Raw genomic sequence first — 18,951 nt, forward strand, 5'->3', positions numbered from 1 at the left:
GAGATTCCGCTGTGTGTGGACAGGACTGGGAACACGTACCAGCAATCTGTGCCAGCAAAATGTAGCAGCCAGCTAGCCGCATAGCGATGGTGCCCACACACATGGAAGCAGCTGGTTATAAGACGCGATACGGTAGTTACTGGTTTAATACAGGTGGACCTGTTATCCGGATGTAGAAACATTCACATTTTAAGGACAAATGCAGGTGAATGGGGCAGGGACACCGGATGAATGGGGCAGGGACACCGGATGAATGGGGCAGGGACACCGGATGAATCGGGGCCGGAACACCGGATGAATGGGGCGGGGACACCGGATGAATGGAGCGGGGACACCGGATGAATGGAGCGGGGACACCGGATCAATGGGGCAGGGACACCGGATCAATGGGGTAGGGACACCGGATGAATGGGGCAGGGACACCGGATGAATGGGGCAGGGACAGCGGATGAATCGGGGCAGGGACACCGGATGAATGGGGCGGGGACACCGGATGAATGGGGCGGGGACACCGGATGAATGGGGCGGGGACACCGGATGAATGGGGCAGGGACACCGGATGAATGGGGCAGGGACACCGGATGAATGGGGCAGGGACAACAGATGAATCGGGGCCGGAACACCGGATGAATGGGGCGGGGACACCGGATGAATGGGGCGGGGACACCGGATGAATGGGGCGGGGACACCGGATGAATGGGGCAGGGACACCGGATGAATCGGGGCGGGGACACCGGATGAATGGAGCGGGGACACCGGATAAATGGGGCAGGGACACCGGATGAATGGGGCAGGGACACCGGGTGAATGGGGGAGGTACATCGGATGCAGACGGACTGATGGTACAAGAGTCCTCCCTAGGTGTCGCTTGGCCTGAACAACCCAGAAATAAGGATTCTTACTTAATCCAGTTACAAATTTATAGAGATATTACGGTGTAAGATAATGACACGAGACGAGCTCCGTTCATCTGTTACTTTCTCAATGCATTAATTGAACATAACCAATAAGTCCATAGAATGAAATGTGCCCTTAGGAGGAAAAGCAGAATACAGAAGTATACTTGGATGTCAGCATGTTCCCCATGACGTCTAAGACATTGAACAACAGTGGTCTAGAATCTGGAGAGGAATGAACTCTCCTGTCAGTCCCTCATTGCCCTTACCTCCGCCTCGTCATGGCGTGTGATGGAGGACTTTCAGCGGGCCGCCGTTCTTTCCAGAGTCGTTGAGGCACGGGCAGAAATAGGGGTAGATGGTCTCGGAGAAGGAGGTGACGAAGGTGTAGATATGAGACATATCGTCGGCATTGTAGAAGGTGAGCTTGCCGCCCTCATAGTCTCGGTAGATCCCCACCCTGTGCGGTTTGCTCCTCAAGGTGAGGGCTCGATAAGGGACATCCAAGGCTTTGAACTCATGCCTGTTCTGCAGCCAGAGTATCCAGAAGTCGTTCTCCAGGGAGAGGGTGATGCCGCCTCGCCTATTCACCGACTCTTTGGCCACATCCAGGTTCCACTTGGTCTTGTTGCCAACGTCAATCGCCCAGTAATGCTGCCCGGAGGTGAATCCCTCAGTGCCGAGGACACAGCAGCAGTAGTTAAAGCGACGCAGGTTTCCCGGCAGCGACTGCTTGGTGTCGCTGTATCAGACAGAGGTCAGGTCTTTAGACAGGACTAGGTTAAGATGAGCAGTGCTGGGGTCCTGTCACGATCCGGGTATCTGGACGCCATTACTTGCCTTTTAGATGTCTCCTGAGGCTGGCTCAGCGTTCCAAGGCCGGATCTCATCTGTATCTACATTCTGCATATCCCTCCTGTCACTATGAGACGCTGTCACAGCGGCGCCATGTTTGAATCCTGCATGGCGTCTCCCGTCCTCCGCGGCCTCCGCCGCCGCTCCTGTGTTATAGGTGCAGGTTGTCAGAGTGGTGCTTCATGCCTGCCGTGGCCTCCGCTGTCATCCACGTGTCTCAATGTACAGTTGTCAAATCTGGCGTCTCCTGTCCTCTCCGGCCGGCGCCGACATTGCTGCTGTGTTTCCACATGGTTTCCAAACCAGCTTTCCCTCCAAGTACTAACATGGGTGCAGCCATGTTGGTTCCAGTCACGTGTTCTTTCTCCACCAATCTGCTGCACTGTGGAATCTGCATGATTGGCCAGCCAATGCCTGCCCTGCAGCAGGTATAAGTATCCTGTGCCTGAACCAGGAAATCGTCAGTGCTTTGTTTGTCAAACCTTGTTCCAGTCTCTCTCTCCTGTGGTTGTTTCTCCAGGTTCCAGCTCCTGTCTCCAGCATCCACTAAGAGATCCGCACCTGCCTACCATACTGCGGTGCAGCCTGACTCTGCAGTCCTCTGTGGCTATTCCAGCTTCCAGCTATTAACCCATCTGCTTCCAGCAGTCAGCTTCCAGCAGATTCCAGCTTCCTTAAAGTGCCGGTGTTGTTCCAGCGGATCCCTACTTACCAGCAGTATCCACTAACCACCGGTAACCATTCTTCAACTCTTCTGTTTCCACGCTCCCTAGCATCTTACAGTATCCACTCCGTGTCTTCATCACCTGGCTGGTTCCATCCAGCATCCACTCCGTGTCTCTACCACCTGGCTGGTTCCATCCAGTAACTATAACAGTTTATTCCAGTTTCCAGCTTCATCTAAAACACCTACTGGCGTGTTCCTTGGCTATCTCCACTACTACAAACAGGCCTGGTAAGGTTATTCCATCCAAGGACTTTAACAACTGTTCTTCAACCTACCAGTGCTCTGTGATACCTTTCACGGTTAAAGTGATCCAGGAACTGTATTATCTGCCACTGCTTATTATCAACTGTGAATGCTGTTATTATTACACGGTGTTAGGCGCCGGGGTCCGCCTGTCTGCGCGGCCCGGCGCCTAGCAACTAGGGACGCCGTGCGCGTACAGCCACCGGCTCCCAAGCAACGCTAGACGCCGGGCGCGCTGAGCCACACGGACCCTAGCAACGGGGACGCCACTGGCAGACCGCGTTCCCCGTTGCTGGGCTTTATGAACTAATACATTCACCTGTTCTCTGGCCGTGCAGCAAGGCAGCTGCACGGCATTTATTCCAATCAGCCTCTAAGCAGCTGATTGGAGGACTCCCTGTTAAGTACACTCCCAGGCTTCTCACAGACGCCGGTAATAGCTTCCTGCATGCTGCCTTTGTTTGCTGAGAGTCTGTTTCCAGTCCTGCTGTATCCGGTTATTCCAGTCCTCAGAAGTCCTGTACACGGGAGTTGTCATCTCATCCCAGGAGGTCGTTTTGTTCCCTGGAGTCCTGACTGATCACCGTTTAATATCCAGTGGTGTTCGTGAGTTGCGGCTCTGCCGTGTGTTGCGGCTCAGCCGCTTTACCTTTTATATTTTGTTTTTGGAGCATTTGTGGAGGGTTCCGCTTCCACAAGTCCTCTCTGGTACTCGGCGGTGCCGGGTAGGAGTATCGGACAAGTGGATATTTTGGTTGTCCTTTTCCCTGGCGGTTTCTCCGCACATATTCTAGTTTTGAGTTAGCTTGTAGCCCCTGGCCTGGTTGTTTAGTTTAGAGGGCCTCTTGTTATCATCCTGTCTCGGATTTCCCTTTGTCTCTCATTAAGACCGGGGGGCATCGGAGTTGGGCAGACATAATCCGCCCTTCAAACGCGGCTGCCATGGGCTCAAGCAACCATAGTCTTGCAGGGGATTTCTGACAGCACGGGTGAGACAACAGAGTTAGGGCGCCAGGGGCTATTTACCTTTCCTGCTCCCTTCCCCAGCATTCCGTTCCAGTGCTCCGGTCCTTGCCATAAGATCTCCTCAGACCAGAGTGCTGGAATCATAACATTATTATCGGCCATACCAAAACTTAAAATTAAACGGGGTTTAATTTTTTCTCATTCAGTTTTGTGAGAGTTTATCGGCCTCATGAATCCGACAGGTTTAGGGCCAAATCCCGGTCAGCTCTTAGTCAGCCAGATGCAAGAACTTACTCAGATGGTTCAGGATCTTTCTCTTCGGGTGAGATCACAGGAAGATCTTTTGCGAGCCTCCCCGAGGGTAGTCCCTGAACCAAAGATGCATTTGCCTGACCGTTTTTCTGGCGACAGAAAATAATTTTTTAATTTCAAAGAATCCTGTAAACTATATTTCCGTTTAAGACCTACTTCCTCTGGTACTGAATCTCAGCGGGTTGGGATAATTATTTCTTTACTCCAGGGGGATCCTCAGACCTGGGCATTCGGTTTAAGGGCAGAGGATCCTGCGTTGTTGTCAGTAGATGCTTTTTTTAAGTCTTTAGGGCTTTTGTATGATGACCCTGATAGAGAGGCGTCCACTGAAAGTCAGCTGCGCGCTCTCAAACAAGGTAGAAATCCTGCGGAGGTTTATTGTACGGAGTTTCGCCGTTGGTCGAACGACTGTGGCTGGAATGACCCAGCCCTGCGCAGTCAGTTTCGCCTCGGCTTATCAAAGTCTATAAAAGACAGTCTCCTCCAGTACCCCGCTCCTGAGACTCTCGATAAACTCATGGAGCTTTCTATTAAGATTGATCGTCGTCTCAGATAGCGGAGGGCTGAAAGAGGAGCACCTGTAAGGTCAAGTCCGTGTGTATATTCTATTCCTGAAGACGTAGAGGAGCCCATGCAGATGGGTCTCTCCCGGCTGTCTCCTGAGGAAAGAGCCAGAAGGCAAAATTCCGGTCTTTGTCTGTACTGTGGGGGTAAGGGACATTTTGCTCGTAACTGTCCGAACAAGTCGGGAAACGCTTTGACCAGGTGAATTGTGAGGGGGTTCACCTAGGTCTGCAGCTTATCTCCTCAAATAACTCCCTTTTAGTCCCAGTTAAAGTTTCCTTTGGCAGCCTCAGTTCTTTGGTGTCGGCTTTTGTCGACAGTGGAGCTGCAGGAAACTTTATGGATTTAACTTGGGCTAAGGCCTTAGGCATTCCTCAGTTACCTTTGGGTAGGTGTGTCACCATGCATGGCTTAGATGGGAGTCCGCTGTCCAATGGGGTTATTTCTCTCCGTACACCCCCCGTACTACTTACAGTAGGAGCTCTACATTCCGAAAAAATCGAGTTCTATCTTACACATTGCCCAGCAGTTCCAGTTGTTCTGGGTAACCCTTGGCTGGCCTTTCATAATCCCACCATTGATTGGCGGTCCGGGGAGATTTCACAATGGGGTACTTTTTGTGCTAAGGAATGTATTACGTTTCCAGTCAGAGTAGCAGCTATCATTCCAGAACTCATTCCTGTGGAATACCAGGAGTTTGCTGATGTTTTCTCCAAAGGCAATGCGGACATTCTGCCTCCCCATCGGCCTTATGATTGTGCTAATTCCTGGTGCCACATTGCCAAAGGGAAGATTATATGCATTATCCGGGCCAGAAACTGCGGCTATGAATGATTATGTTAAGGAGAGCCTAGAGAAAGGATTTATTAGACCATCAAAATCTCCTTTAAGTGCAGGCTTCTTCTTTGTGGAGAAAAAGGATGGCTCGCTTAGACCTTGCATTGATTTTAGAGCCCTGAATAAGATCTCAGTTAAAAACACCTATCCTTTGCCGTTGATTTCTGTACTCTTTGATCAGTTACGTTCTGCTGTGATTTTTTTCTAAAATTGACCTTAGAGGAGCGTACAACCTCATCCGAATAAAATCTGGAGATGAGTGGAAGACGGCCTTCAGTACTCAGTCGGGTCACTACGAGTACCTGGTGATGCCGTTCGGCTTGTCTAATGCTCCAGCAGTTTTTCAAGACCTCATAAACGATGTGCTCCGTGACTTCCTAGGGAAATTCGTGGTCGTTTACTTAGACGACATCCTGATTTATTCTGAAATCAATGGAACAACATGTTACCCAGGTGCGTCTGGTTCTTCAAAAGTTACGTGAGAATCATTTATATGCCAAGCTGGAGAAGTGTGAGTTTCACGTCAAGGAAGTATCTTTTTTAGGGTACATAATTTCCCCCCGGGGATTTTCCATGGAACCAAAGAAGCTCCAGGTCATCCTTTGTTGGGCGCAACCCACCAATTTAAAAGCAATTCAGCGCTTTTTAGGGTTTGCGAATTATTATAGGAGGTTCATTCATTCTTTTTCTGACCTGGTTGCTCCCATTGTAGCTCTGACAAAGAAAGGAGCGGATCCTACCAACTGGTCGTGTGAAGCTGAGTTGTCCATCCGGGCCTTGAAACAAGCATTTGTCTCGGCTCCAGTCCTCAGACATCCTAATCCGGAATTGCCCTTTGTTGTGGAGGTTGATGCCTCGGAGGTTGGAGTGGGGGCTATCCTTTCTCATAAGGATCCGGAGTCTCTGGAGTTACATCCTTGTGCCTTTATGTCCAGGAAATTCTCCTCCGCTGAATCCAACTATGACGTTGGTAATCGGGAGTTACTGGCGGTAAAGTGGGCTTTCGAGGAGTGAAGGCATTGGCTGGAGGGAGCAAAACATACTATTTCGGTATTGACTGACCATAAGAACCTGCAATACATCGAATCGGCTAAGCGGCTTAATGCCCGGCAGGCACGTTGGGCATTATTTTTTACTCGTTTCAAATTTATAATCACTTTCAGGCCTGGTTCCAAGAATACTAAGGCTGATGCCCTGTCACGTAGCTTTCTTCCGGTTCACAATAACAATCCTGTTACCCCCATACTTCCATCTTCGGTCATCTGGGCGGGCCTCGTACAGGATTTATTTACCCAGTTAAACCAGCTTCAACACCAAGCTCCTAGAATTACTCCTGCTGGTCGTCTTTACGTCCCTGAGTTTTTGAGAGCTACTGTTTTAACGGAATTCCATGATAACAAAGTTTCAGGGCATCCGGGAGTCTCTAAGACATTGGAGTTAGTCTCTCGCTCAGTATGGTGGCCTGGTCTTTCTAAAGACGTTAAGGAATTTGTTTATTCATGTCAGGTTTGTGCACAGCATAAGGTTCCCCGTTCCTTGCCTATCGGGCAACTTGTGCCCTTAAATGTTCCTCTCAGGCCATGGTCTCATATTTCCATGGATTTTGTGGTTGACCTTTCCCTTTCAGCCGGATTCCGAGTCATATGGGTGGTAGTGGACCGTTTTAGTAAAATGGCTAATTTTATTGCTCTTCCCCGATTGCTTTCTGCCCAAGGGTTGGCAGTTTTGTTTTTCCGCCATGTATTCAGGCTTCATGGGTTGCCTACTGATATTGTTTCTGATCGGGGTTCACAATTCATCGCACTATTCTGGAAATGTTTTTGTGCCTCATTAAAGATGAAATTGTCGTTAACATCCGGTTACCACCCACAATCCAACGGGCAAACCGAACGAGTTAACCAATCATTGAAACAATATTTGCGCTTGTATTCAGCCAAACTCCAGAATGATTGGTCCGAGTTTCGTCCGTTGGCTGAATTTGCTTACAATAATTCTTGTCATTCCTCCACTAAAGAATCTCCATTCTTTTCAGTTTTTGGTTTTCACCCCAGAGCTAATTCCTTTTTTCATCATTCCTCAGTCTCCTCGCTAACCTTAACCTCCCATCTCAGAGCCATTTGGAAAAAAGTGCACCTTGCTCTCAGAAAAGCGGCCTTTCGAGAGAAGAAATTTTCTGACAGGCTCCGACGTCCTTGCACTTTTAAGGTGGGAGATAGGGTGCGGTTGTCGACTCGCAACATCAGGCTTCGACAATCCTTGGCTAGACTGGGACCCAAATTTATTGGGCCATTTCTTATTATTAAAAGAGTCAACCCAGTTGCCTTTCGGTTACGTTTACCAAGATCTCTCAGGATTGGAAATACGTTTCATTGTTCCCTGTTGAAACAATACGTTTCTTCCAGTAGATTTCCTCTGAGGATCTCTCAGGGTAGATCTCCAGTGGATGTACAGGGACAACAGGAGTTCTTGGTAGAGAAGGTTCTCGATTCCAAATTGTCCCGGGGTCGGCTTTATTTTCTAGTTCACTGGAAAGGCTATGGTCCGTAGGAAAGGTCTTGGGTCCTGGATAAGGATCTTCATGCCCCGAGACTCAAGAGGGCATTTTTTCGGGAATTTCCTCAGAAACCTGGCTTTAGGGGTTCCTTGACCCCTCCTCAAGGGGGGGGTACTGTTAGGCGCCGGGGTCCGCCTGTCTGCGCGGCCCGGCGCCTAGCAACTAGGGATGCCATGCGCGTACAGCCGCCGGCTCCCTAGCAACGCTAGACGCCGGGCGCGCTGAGCCGCACGGACCCTAGCAACGGGGACGCCACTGGCGGACCGCGTTCCCCGTTGCTGGGCTTTAGGAACTAATACATTCACCTGTTCTCTGGCCGTGCAGCAAGGCAGCTGCACGGCATTTATTCCAATTAGCCTCGAAGCAGCTGATTGGAGGACTCCCTGTTAAGTACACTCCCAAGGCTTCTCACAGACACCGGTAATAGCTTCCTACATGCTGCCTTTGTTTGCTGAGAGTCTGTTTCCAGTCCTGCTGTATCCGGTTATTCCAGTCCTCAGAAGTCCTGTACACGGGAGTTGTCATCTCATCCCAGGAGGTCGTTTTGTTCCCTGGAGTCCTGACTGATCACCGTTTAATATCCAGTGGTGTTCGTGAGTTGCGGCTCTGCCGTGTGTTGCGGCTCAGCCGCTTTACCTTTTATATTTTGTTTTTGGAGCATTTGTGGAGGGTTCCGCTTCCACAAGTCCTCTCTGGTACTCGGCGGTGCCGGGTAGGAGTATTGGACAAGTGGATATTTTGGTTGTCCTTTTCCCTGGCGGTTTCTCCGCACATATTCTAGTTTTGAGTTAGCTTGTAGCCCCTGGCCTGGTTGTTTAGTTAGAGGGCCTCTTGTTATCATCCTGTCTCGGATTTCCCTTTGTCTCTCATTAAGACCGGGGGGCATCGGAGTTGGGCAGACATAATCCGCCCTTCAAACGCGGCTGCCATGGGCTCAAGCAACCATAGTCTCGCAGGGGATTTCTGACTGCACGGGTGAGACAACAGAGTTAGGGCGCCAGGGGCTATTTACCTTTCCTGCTCCCTTCCCCAGCATTCCGTTCCAGTGCTCCGGTCCTTGCCATAAGATCTCCTTAGACCAGAGTGCTGGAATCATAACACACGGAGTCTGTTAATAAACCTTTTATTGACTTTTAACCTGGTTGTCATGGTCACACCTTCGGGTAATCCTTTTTACATGTCCAGGGGTCTGATTAAACCTTCCAAGTTTAAGTTCATTTCAGCCCCTACAACTGAGGCTTCCTCCTGTCAGCCAAAACCCTCAGTTGTGACAGGTCCATGATTATATTGGATAAGGCTGGAAAAGAGATAAACAATTAGTGGCCGCGAATTACATCATATGCGCGCAACAGTGAACGTGACATATAATTAACAAGGCTTCCTGGCGCTATTCTGCACATGGTTTTCGCTGCATGCTATACAGATAAGCCCATATATCCTATATAATAGCCCAGATCTGTGACTTTGTGCTTCATTTGCTAACGCTGGGTCGGAGTCACAACACTGGGCGGAGTTAGTCAAATGAGTCACAGATCTGGGCAAATCTATAGGAGACTACTAGGAGCAGAAGCAGATGGTATGGGCATGGCACAGGCAGGGGTGCTTACCTCCCAGCTTTCTTCAGGCAGACAGGGGTGCATACCTCCCAGCTTTCTTCAGGCAGGCAGGGGTGCATACCTCCCAGTTTTCTTCAGGCAGACAGGGGTGCATACCTCCAGGCTTTCTTCAGGCAGACAGGGGTGCATACCTCCAGGCTTTCTTCAGGCAGACAGGTGTGCATACCTCCAGGCTTTCTTCAGGCAGACAGGGGTGCATACCTCCAGGCTTTCTTCAGGCAGACAGGGGTGCATACCTCCAGGCTTTCTTCAGGCAGACAGGGGTGCATACCTCCAGGCTTTCTTCAGGCAGAAGAAGAGCACACACACACACACACACACACTCTCGTCGAAAAGGGGGCGTGGTCAATTAAAATTGGGCGTGGCTTCATGGGAGGGCCCCCGTTTTTGTCAGTGAGTGGGCATGCCCAGCGCTCTGTGAGCTGCTGGCATTCCCCCAGGGGCTCATTATGTGTCCGGGGGGCCCATGGCACTTGAGACAGGGGAGCCATATCTCATGGCTGTGTCTGCTGTGGGGCTGGGGGCGTGACCTAATCGTGGGACACGTAGCCACGCCCGTTATGCCAATTCCAGGTAGTTTTTGTTTGTTTTTTAATGGAATTTTGGTCCCTCAGCTAAGGCTAAATCCAGAGGAGGTGGTTGCTCCCCCCTACACACCCGCACAGGCAGAAGAAAGTAGGGAGACTGCTGCCTCCCTGCACCACCACAGACCTGCCAACACGCAGCAGCGTATGCTGACTGTAGCACAATGCTGCTGCTGTTGCTGGCAGGACGGGGGGGGGGGAAGCTTCTGAGCTGGGACAGAGCTACTCCCCTAAAACTGTGGGGCCCATGGTACGTACACCCTGGCCCCCCCCCCCCCCCCCCCCTTAATCCGGCTCTGCTGCCGGAACCCCGGGACATTTGGGAGGTATGGGGGTGTGTGAGGGGGTATGCCGTACAGACAGACGGGCACCGGCTCACTGTGTGCTTGACCCCCCACATCAGCATACTCAGCAGGGTCTCTCTGGCGCGGAGGAGAATCACTTTCTAGCACACTCCACGCTTCTTAGCTGCAGTTTTGTGGGGCACCTGCTGCTGTGCAGGTTCCGTACTTTAGCCGGCGGGTAGCGCTGCAGAAGTCCGAGCTGCTTGCAGGCTCCGACCCCCTCCTCCCTCCAGCCGCAGCGTCTCCTGGGGGCTAACCAGTCACTCCCAGTCTCCCCTTACCACAGTGCCCGGCAGCTGCGCGAGGTCTACGGTGTGTGACTGAGGAGGGGGGGGGGATGCTGACGGGCAGAGGAAGCAGGACTCCAGCCTGAGAGAGTCAGCCATGCCAAGTCTCCACCAGCAGCAGATGCCAACAGGTTGGAGTGGAACAGCAGCAGCCAGCAGCAGTGACTCCGGTAAGACACATCTGTCTGTCACCAATGTCCTGTCCCTAATACCAATCTCTCCTGTGCCCTGTGTTCTGTCATGTCCCTGTCACCCCTGGCCTTGCCCCGTCACCCTTATCCTGGCCCTTTCACCCTTATGCTGGCCCTGTTACCCCTGTTCTGACCCTGTCACTCCTGTCCTGGCCCTGTTACTGCATGCCCTCCAACTACCTTTTTGGCAGGTACAGTATCCGCAGCGCCTCCAAACCCATCCTCAATGCACCACACCTCCACACCTTCCCCTCCACCACATGCGGCACTCCACCCCTCCCCCACATGCTGTGCCTCCAGTACCCCTACACCACCCATGGCTCCCACTCCTCCGCCCCTCCACCACCCACAGCACCTCCAGACCCCCTCCACCATCCACCCCCCATATATGTCTCCCCCCACACCTGCCCCCCTCCACCCGCAGCATCTGCAGACACCCTCCTCCATCTGCGGTCCCCCCCGTAACCCACCCCTCCCCCACCCATGGCAACCCCGCACCTACCCCTCCACCACCTGCAGCGCCTCCAGACCCCCTTCCCCATCCGCCGCACCACCCGTACCTGCCCCTCCCCTACCCATGGCGCCTCCAGACCCCCTACTGTTCACGCAGTCGCAAGGGACTGTGCCTCCTTCACCATCGCACGCCCTTTCATTGTGCAATATTTAACCACTAACAAAGGAATGCAGGTAATACTCCATATAATACAAATATTGAACCCCAGAAAGGCATGCAAGGGTTAAGGGGGCGTAGCCCCTTGCGACGGTGTGAAGAGCGCCCGTAGGGCGCGATGAAGCACCTAGTATATTATAAGCATTGTACGAGTCCAATTTATTGTTTTGTTTTTGTTGTGTGTAATAAATGTTTCTCATACGTCCTAGAGGATGCTGGGAATGACATCAAGACCATGGGGTATATACGGGATCCACAGGAGACATGGGCACTCTAAAGACTTTTCATTGGGTGTGAACTGGCTCCTCTCTCTATGCCCCTCCAATAGACCTCAGTTTTAGAAATGTGCCCAGGTCGACTGGATGCTCTCTGAGGAGCTCTACTGAGTTTCTCTGAAAAGACTTATGTTAGGTTTTTTATTTTCAGGGAGATCTGCTGGCATCAGACTCCCTGCTTCGTGGGACTGAAGGGGCAGAAGCAGAACCTACTTCCTCAGAGTTTCATGGCTCTGCTTCTGGCTGACAGGACACCATTAGCTTCTGAAGGGAACTGAACGCTAGCCGTGTCTAGATGCTCACTCCCACAGCACGCCGTCACCTCCCTCACAGAGCCAGAAGTCAGAAGACAGGTGAGTATGAGAAGAATGATCTTCAATCAAGTAAGTGACGGCTGAGGTGCGGCGCGGCTGTCGGGAGCGCAGCGCGCCATTGCTGCCCACACACACAGGCACTGCAGGGTGCAGGGCGCGGGGGGACGCCTTGGGTATCAAGAAAAATACCTCAAACTGGCTAAAAGGGGGCATAAGATGCAGCTGGCACAGCCCTACCCCCGCCAGTATAAATAATTAGTCAATATACTGAGTGTAAGGACGCGCCATTGTGGGGGCGGAGCTTCTTCCTCAAGCAGCCAGCACACTACTCAGCGCCATTTTCTCTCTCTCCTCAGGCTGCAGAGAACACGCTGGTCCTCTCCTCCACTTCTGACAAGTACAAGGTGCTATAAAGGGGGGGCACAAAGCGATTGTGGTGCATTTGATAGTGTATATTACTATTTAAAAGCGCTTTTGGCTGTGGACATACGGTGTTCACAGGCAATACTGGTGCTTGGTTTGTGAACTGGCTGCTCCTATCCTGTGTCCCTCTGACAGATTTTACTGTGGGTCTGTCCCCAAAATAAATAAGTCCCAACGTGTCTCTTGGTGTGCAGTACACGTGTGAGGCATGTCTGAGGCAGGCAGTTCCTCCCCGGAGGAAGCCATTTTAGGGACACAGAGTTGTAATGTGGTGGCGCTACCGGCACACCAAGAGCCTGCATGGGTGAAAGAGCTATGTGACAGTATGCATCCGATTAACCGTAAATTGGATAAGTCTGAATCTAAGGCTGCATGCTGGAGAAAATCTGTGGAAGATGTGATTTTTCAGGATGCTGTTATTCCCTATGCGGGCGGCCCTTCTGGGTCACATAAGAGATCATTTGCAAATGTTGTAAACACTGATACCGACACGGATTCTGATTCTTGTGTCGACAATAGTGAATCCAGAGAGATAGATCATAAATTGGCAAAAAGTACACAATATATGATTGTGGCTATAAGGTACGTGTTGGAGGTTACAGAAACCACTTCTGTACCTCAGGAGAAGGCTTATTTATGTAAGGAAAAGAAATCCAAAGTCACGTTCCCTCCTTCACACGAACTAAATGCTCTATTTGAAGGGATGTGGGTGAATCCTGATAAAAAATTTCATATTGCCAAATGGATTCACATAGCTTATCCTTTCCCGGTTGAAGACAGGAAAAAATGGGAGTCACCCCCTGTGTTAGACACTGCACTTTCCAGGTTGACAAAGAAGGTAATTCTCCCTGTGTCACGATCCGGGTATCTGGACGCCATTACTTACCCTTCAGATGCCTCCTAAGGCGGGCTCAGCGTTCCAGGACCGGATTCCGCTGTTCCTGAGTTTCCACATGCAGAGTGGTGTTTTCATCAGCCGCGGCCTCCGCTGTGCCCGCGTGGTTAAATGTGCATCTATCAGCCTGGCGTCTCCTGTCTCCGGTGGCCGGCGCCGCCATTACTGTTTCCCAGACCACATGGATTACAAACCAAACTTCCCTCCAAGTGTCTGCATGGGCGCAGCCATCTTGGATTCTGTCATCTGATCATTTCCACCAATCTGCTGTCTGTGTTGTTGATTTGCATAATTGCCTAGCCAACCCCTTCCTTGCTGCAGGTATAAGTAAGCTGTACCTGAGCAAGGAAGACGTCAGTGCTTTGGTTGTCAAACCTAGTTCCTGTTTGTCTCTCTTCTATGATTGTCTTCCAGGTTCCAGCTCCTGTCTCAAGACTTCCACCATAGAGACCCGCACCAGCATTCCACCTGCGGTGTAGCCTGACTCTCCAATCCATTGTGGATTCATCTGTTTCCAGCTACAACACTACCTGCTTCCAGCCTCAGCTTCCAGCAGAGTACAGCTTCCCTTAAAGGGCCGGTGTCCTTTCTACACTTTACCACTCTCCACCGGAATTATTATTTCTCCGCTCTCAAGTTCTACATTTCAGTTCACATTTCATCGCTCCCAAAGTTCATTTATTATTTAACTGGTTCCAGCCAGTATCCACTCCGTGCTAACAACAGTCTGGTTCCAGCCAGTATCCACAGCAGCTGTTTTACCTTCAGCAACCCAGCTCTTCCTGGAACACCAGCTGGTACAATCCTGGGTTATCTCCATTGCTACAGCCGGGCCTGGTAAGGACTTTCCATCTAGAAGATCATAAGAACTATCTCACACTACCAGTGCCCTGTGGCTCCTGCCATGCTGTAGTACTCAGGAACTGTATTTATTCTTTGCTGACTTTTACGTTTTCTTTTATTGCTGCTGTGATGCGGAGTTGTCATAATAAACATCATTGACTTTTATCTAAGTTGTCGTGGTCACGCCTTCGGGCAGTTATTATTCATGCTACTTACATGTCCAGGGGTCTGATACAACCTCCCAGGTTCCGGTACATCTCAGCCCCTACAACTGAGGCTGCCTCCCGTCAGCTCAGGCCCTCAGTTGTGACAGTAAGCACTGACCTAATGAATCCAGCCGGAGACCAGGATCAAGCGGCCAGGCCGATGCAAGAACTTGCAGCCCGACTAGAACATCAGGAGGCTGCACAGGGCCACATCATCCGCTGTCTCCAGGATCTCTCTACTCGGCTGGATGGGATTCAGACAACTCTCCGTGGATCAGGCGCGTCTGGTGCGTCAACCACAGTGACTCCAGCTATAACCCCACCCACCTTACCCATTTCTGCTCCACGTCTTCATCTTCCAACGCCAGCAAAATTTGACGGATCTCCAAGATTCTGCAGGGGATTTCTCAACCAGTGTGAGATTCAGTTTGAGCTACAACCTGGCAATTTTCCCAGTGACCGTACAAAAATTGCCTACATTATTTCTCTTCTCAGTGGCTCAGCCCTTGATTGGGCATCACCGTTATGGGAGAGGTCCGACACCCTGCTATCTTCTTACACTGCATTTGTGTCAACATTCAGGCGCATCTTCGACGAGCCAGGCCGGGTAACTTCAGCTTCGTCTGAGATTCTCCGTTTACGCCAGGAATCACGTACTGTAGGACAATATCTTATACAGTTCCAGATCCTGGCATCCGAACTGGCATGGAACGACGAGGCCCTGTATGCTGCATTCTGGCATGGTTTATCCGAGCGTATTAAAGATGAGTTAGCTACCAGAGACTTACCCTCCAAGTTAGATGAGCTAATCTCACTTTGTACGAAAGTTGACTTACGTTTCAGAGAGAGAGCAACTGAGCGTGGAAGATCATCTGCTCCAAAATCTTCTACTCCTCCTCCTCGCCAACTGTCACCAACTACAGATGAACCCATGCAAATTGGCCGTTCCCGTTTAACTCCTGCTGAGCGCCGAAGACGTCTCTCCGAGTTTCTCTGTCTGTATTGTGCAGCTCCGTCTCACACCATTAATGCCTGTCCCAAACGTCCGGGAAACTCCAAATCCTAGCTCGCCAAGGAGAGGGCCGGCTAGGAGTAATGATCTCCTCTCCATCTCCTCAAGATTGTAACCTCCCAGTCTCGCTTCAAGTTGCTCAACGTTATCAGAACGTCATTGCCCTCCTGGATTCCGGAGCAGCTGGGAACTTTATTACTGAAGCCTATGTTAAACGGTGGTCCCTACCCACCGAGAGACTTCCTTCGTCCTTTTCCTTAACTGCTGTGGATGGCAGTAAAATTTTTGATACAGTTATTTCTCTAAGGACTCTACCAGTTCGTCTGAGAGTGGGAGTTCTTCATTCCGAACTTATTTCATTTTTAGTGATTCCAAGAGCCACACATCCTGTGGTCCTGGGCCTTCCATGGCTCCGTCTTCACAATCCTTCAATTGATTGGACGACTACGCAAATCCTGGCATGGGGTTCCTCCTGTACTAAGACATGTTTGTTTAAAGTGTTGCCTGTCTGTTCTTCCTCCCCCAGGTCGTCTGATGTTCCACCTCCTCCATATCAAGATTTCACGGATGTGTTCAGTAAAGCTTCTGCTGATATCCTTCCTCCTCATAGAGAATGGGACTGCCCGATTGATCTCGTTCCAGGGAAGGTTCCACCTCGAGGCCGAACTTATCCGTTGTCTCTCCCCGAGACACATTCTATGGAGGAATACATTAAAGAGAACCTAGCAAAGGGGTTCATTCGACCTTCTTCTTCTCCAGCCGGCGCAGGCTTCTTTTTTGTAAAGAAGAAAGATGGTGGTCTGCGGCCGTGCATCGACTACAGAGGTTTGAACGACATTACCATCAAGAACCGCTATCCTTTACCCCTGATTACTGAGCTCTTTGACAGAGTTAGCGGAGCTACCATCTTTACAAAGCTGGACCTGAGAGGTGCATACAATCTCATCCGGATCCGTGAGGGTGACGAGTGGAAGACCGCATTTAACACCCGTGACGGACATTATGAGTACCTCGTCATGCCCTTCGGATTGAGCAATGCTCCAGCTGTCTTCCAGCATTTCGTCAATGAGATCTTCAGAGACATTCTATACCGTCATGTCGTGGTCTATTTAGATGATATCCTCATTTTTGCCAACGATTTAGAGGAACATCGTTTCTGGGTAAAGGAGGTTCTGTCCCGTCTCCGTGTCAATCATCTCTACTGCAAATTAGAGAAATGCGTCTTTGAAGTCAAGTCCATTCCGTTTCTAGGGTACATTGTGTCCGGTTCCGGACTAGAGATGGATCCTGAGAAATTACAAGCAATCCAGAATTGGCCGGTACCCTTAACCCTCAAAGGGGTCCAGAGGTTCTTAGGGTTCGCCAATTATTACCGAAAGTTTATACGAGACTTTTCCACCATTGTGGCGCCTATTACTGCTTTCACCAAGAAGGGTGCTAACCCGTCCAAGTGGTCTGAAGAAGCCATGCAAGCTTTTCATCTTTTAAAACAGAGGTTCATCTCTGCACCTGTCCTGAAACAGCCTGACATCGACTCTCCTTTCATCTTAGAGGTGGATGCCTCCTCCGTTGGAGTAGGAGCGGTGTTATCTCAGAGGGCTAAAGATGGTCATTTACATCCTTGCAGTTTCTTCTCACGGAAGTTCTCCCCAGCGGAGCGCAACTATGCCATTGGCGACCAGGAGTTGCTAGCCATCAAGCTCGCTCTAGAGGAGTGGAGATATCTGTTGGAGGGAGCTTCTCATTCAATCACCATCCTTACAGACCACAAGAACCTTCTATATCTAAAAGGCGCACAATGTCTCAACCCTCGTCAGGCCAGGTGGGCACTTTTCTTTTCCAGGTTCGACTTTAAACTCCAGTTCTGTCCGGGCTCTCAGAATCGCAAGGCCGATGCCCTTTCCCGCTCATGGGAGCAAGAAAATGAGTCAGAGTCTTCAGACAAGCATCCTATTATAAATCCGTTGGCATTCTCCACGGTAGGGATGGACTCTACGCCCCCATCAGGGAAAAGTTTTGTGAAGCCGACACTAAGGAAGAAGCTCATGCATTGGGCCCATGCTTCCCGTTTTGCCGGACATACAGGTATCCAAAAAACCCTGGAGTTTATCTCTAGGTCCTATTGGTGGCCAACTCTGAAAAAGGACGTTTTGGAGTTTATTGCATCTTGCCCAAAGTGTGCTCAACATAAAGTATCCTGCCAGTCGCCTGCGGGGCAACTGGTTCCACTATCTGTTCCCCGTCGACCATGGACCCATTTGTCGATGGATTTTATTACAGATTTGCCCATGTGCAACAAGTTCAATACCATCTGGGTGGTAGTTGACCGGTTCACCAAGATGGCACACTTCATTCCTCTCACCGGTCTTCCGTCAGCTTCCAAGTTGGCTCAAGTATTCATACAAGAGATCTTCCGACTCCACGGTCTTCCAGAAGAAATTATCTCAGATCGAGGAGTTCAATTCACAGCCAAATTCTGGCGAAGTTTATGTCAAGTCCTCCAAGTCAAGTTAAAGTTTTCCACGGCTTACCATCCTCAGACCAATGGTCAAACTGAGAGGGTGAATCAGGACTTGGAGGCCTTCCTCCGCATCTATGTGTCCTCCTCTCAAGATGACTGGGTTCAATTACTTCCCTGGGCCGAGTTCTGTCATAACAACCAGTATCATTCTTCATCTTCCTCAACACCATTCTTCACCAACTTTGGATTCCACCCTAAAGTCCCTGAGTTCCAACCGCTTCCAGCAACTTCTGTTCCCGCAGTGGATATCACCTTGCATCAGTTTGCCAATATCTGGAAGAGCGTACGATCAGCTCTGCTCAAGGCATCGTTCAGGTACAAGAAGTTTGCGGATAAGAAGCGTCGAGCAGTTCCTGCTCTCAAGGTGGGTGATCGGGTATGGTTATCCACGAAGAATTTGAGGTTAAGAGTTCCCAGTATGAAGTTTGCACCTCGCTACATCGGTCCTTTTAAAATTGATCAAGTCATCAATCCTGTTGCTTACAGACTCCAGTTACCTCCCTTCTTAAAAATACCCAGGACATTCCATGTTTCCCTGTTGAAACCGCTAATCTTGAATCGGTTTCATTCCTCACTTCCACCAACTCCGAAAGTCCAAACTCAACGAGGCGTTGAGTATGAAGTGGCCAAGATCCTGGACTCACGTCACCGTTACGGTCAACTTCAGTATCTCATTGACTGGAAGGGCTATGGTCCTGAAGAACGCTCTTGGACCAATGCCTCTGACGTCCATGCTCCTGCCTTGGTCCGAAATTTCCACGCAAAGTTTCCTTTAAAGCCTAAGAAGTGTCCTGGGGCCACTCCTAAAGGGGGGGG

At 50.5% G+C, this 18,951-nt stretch overlaps 1 pseudogene; it reads right to left on the reverse strand.

Annotated features, from left to right (window-relative positions):
• Positions 1-922: 922 nt before the first annotated feature.
• LOC134944429 (zinc-binding protein A33-like) lies at positions 923-2,091 on the reverse strand (annotated as a pseudogene).
• Between the last annotated feature and the right edge of the window lie 16,860 nt (positions 2,092-18,951).

Source organism: Pseudophryne corroboree, chromosome 7 (genome assembly GCF_028390025.1).
Source record: "Pseudophryne corroboree isolate aPseCor3 chromosome 7, aPseCor3.hap2, whole genome shotgun sequence".
NCBI classification, from domain to species: domain Eukaryota; kingdom Metazoa; phylum Chordata; class Amphibia; order Anura; family Myobatrachidae; genus Pseudophryne; species Pseudophryne corroboree.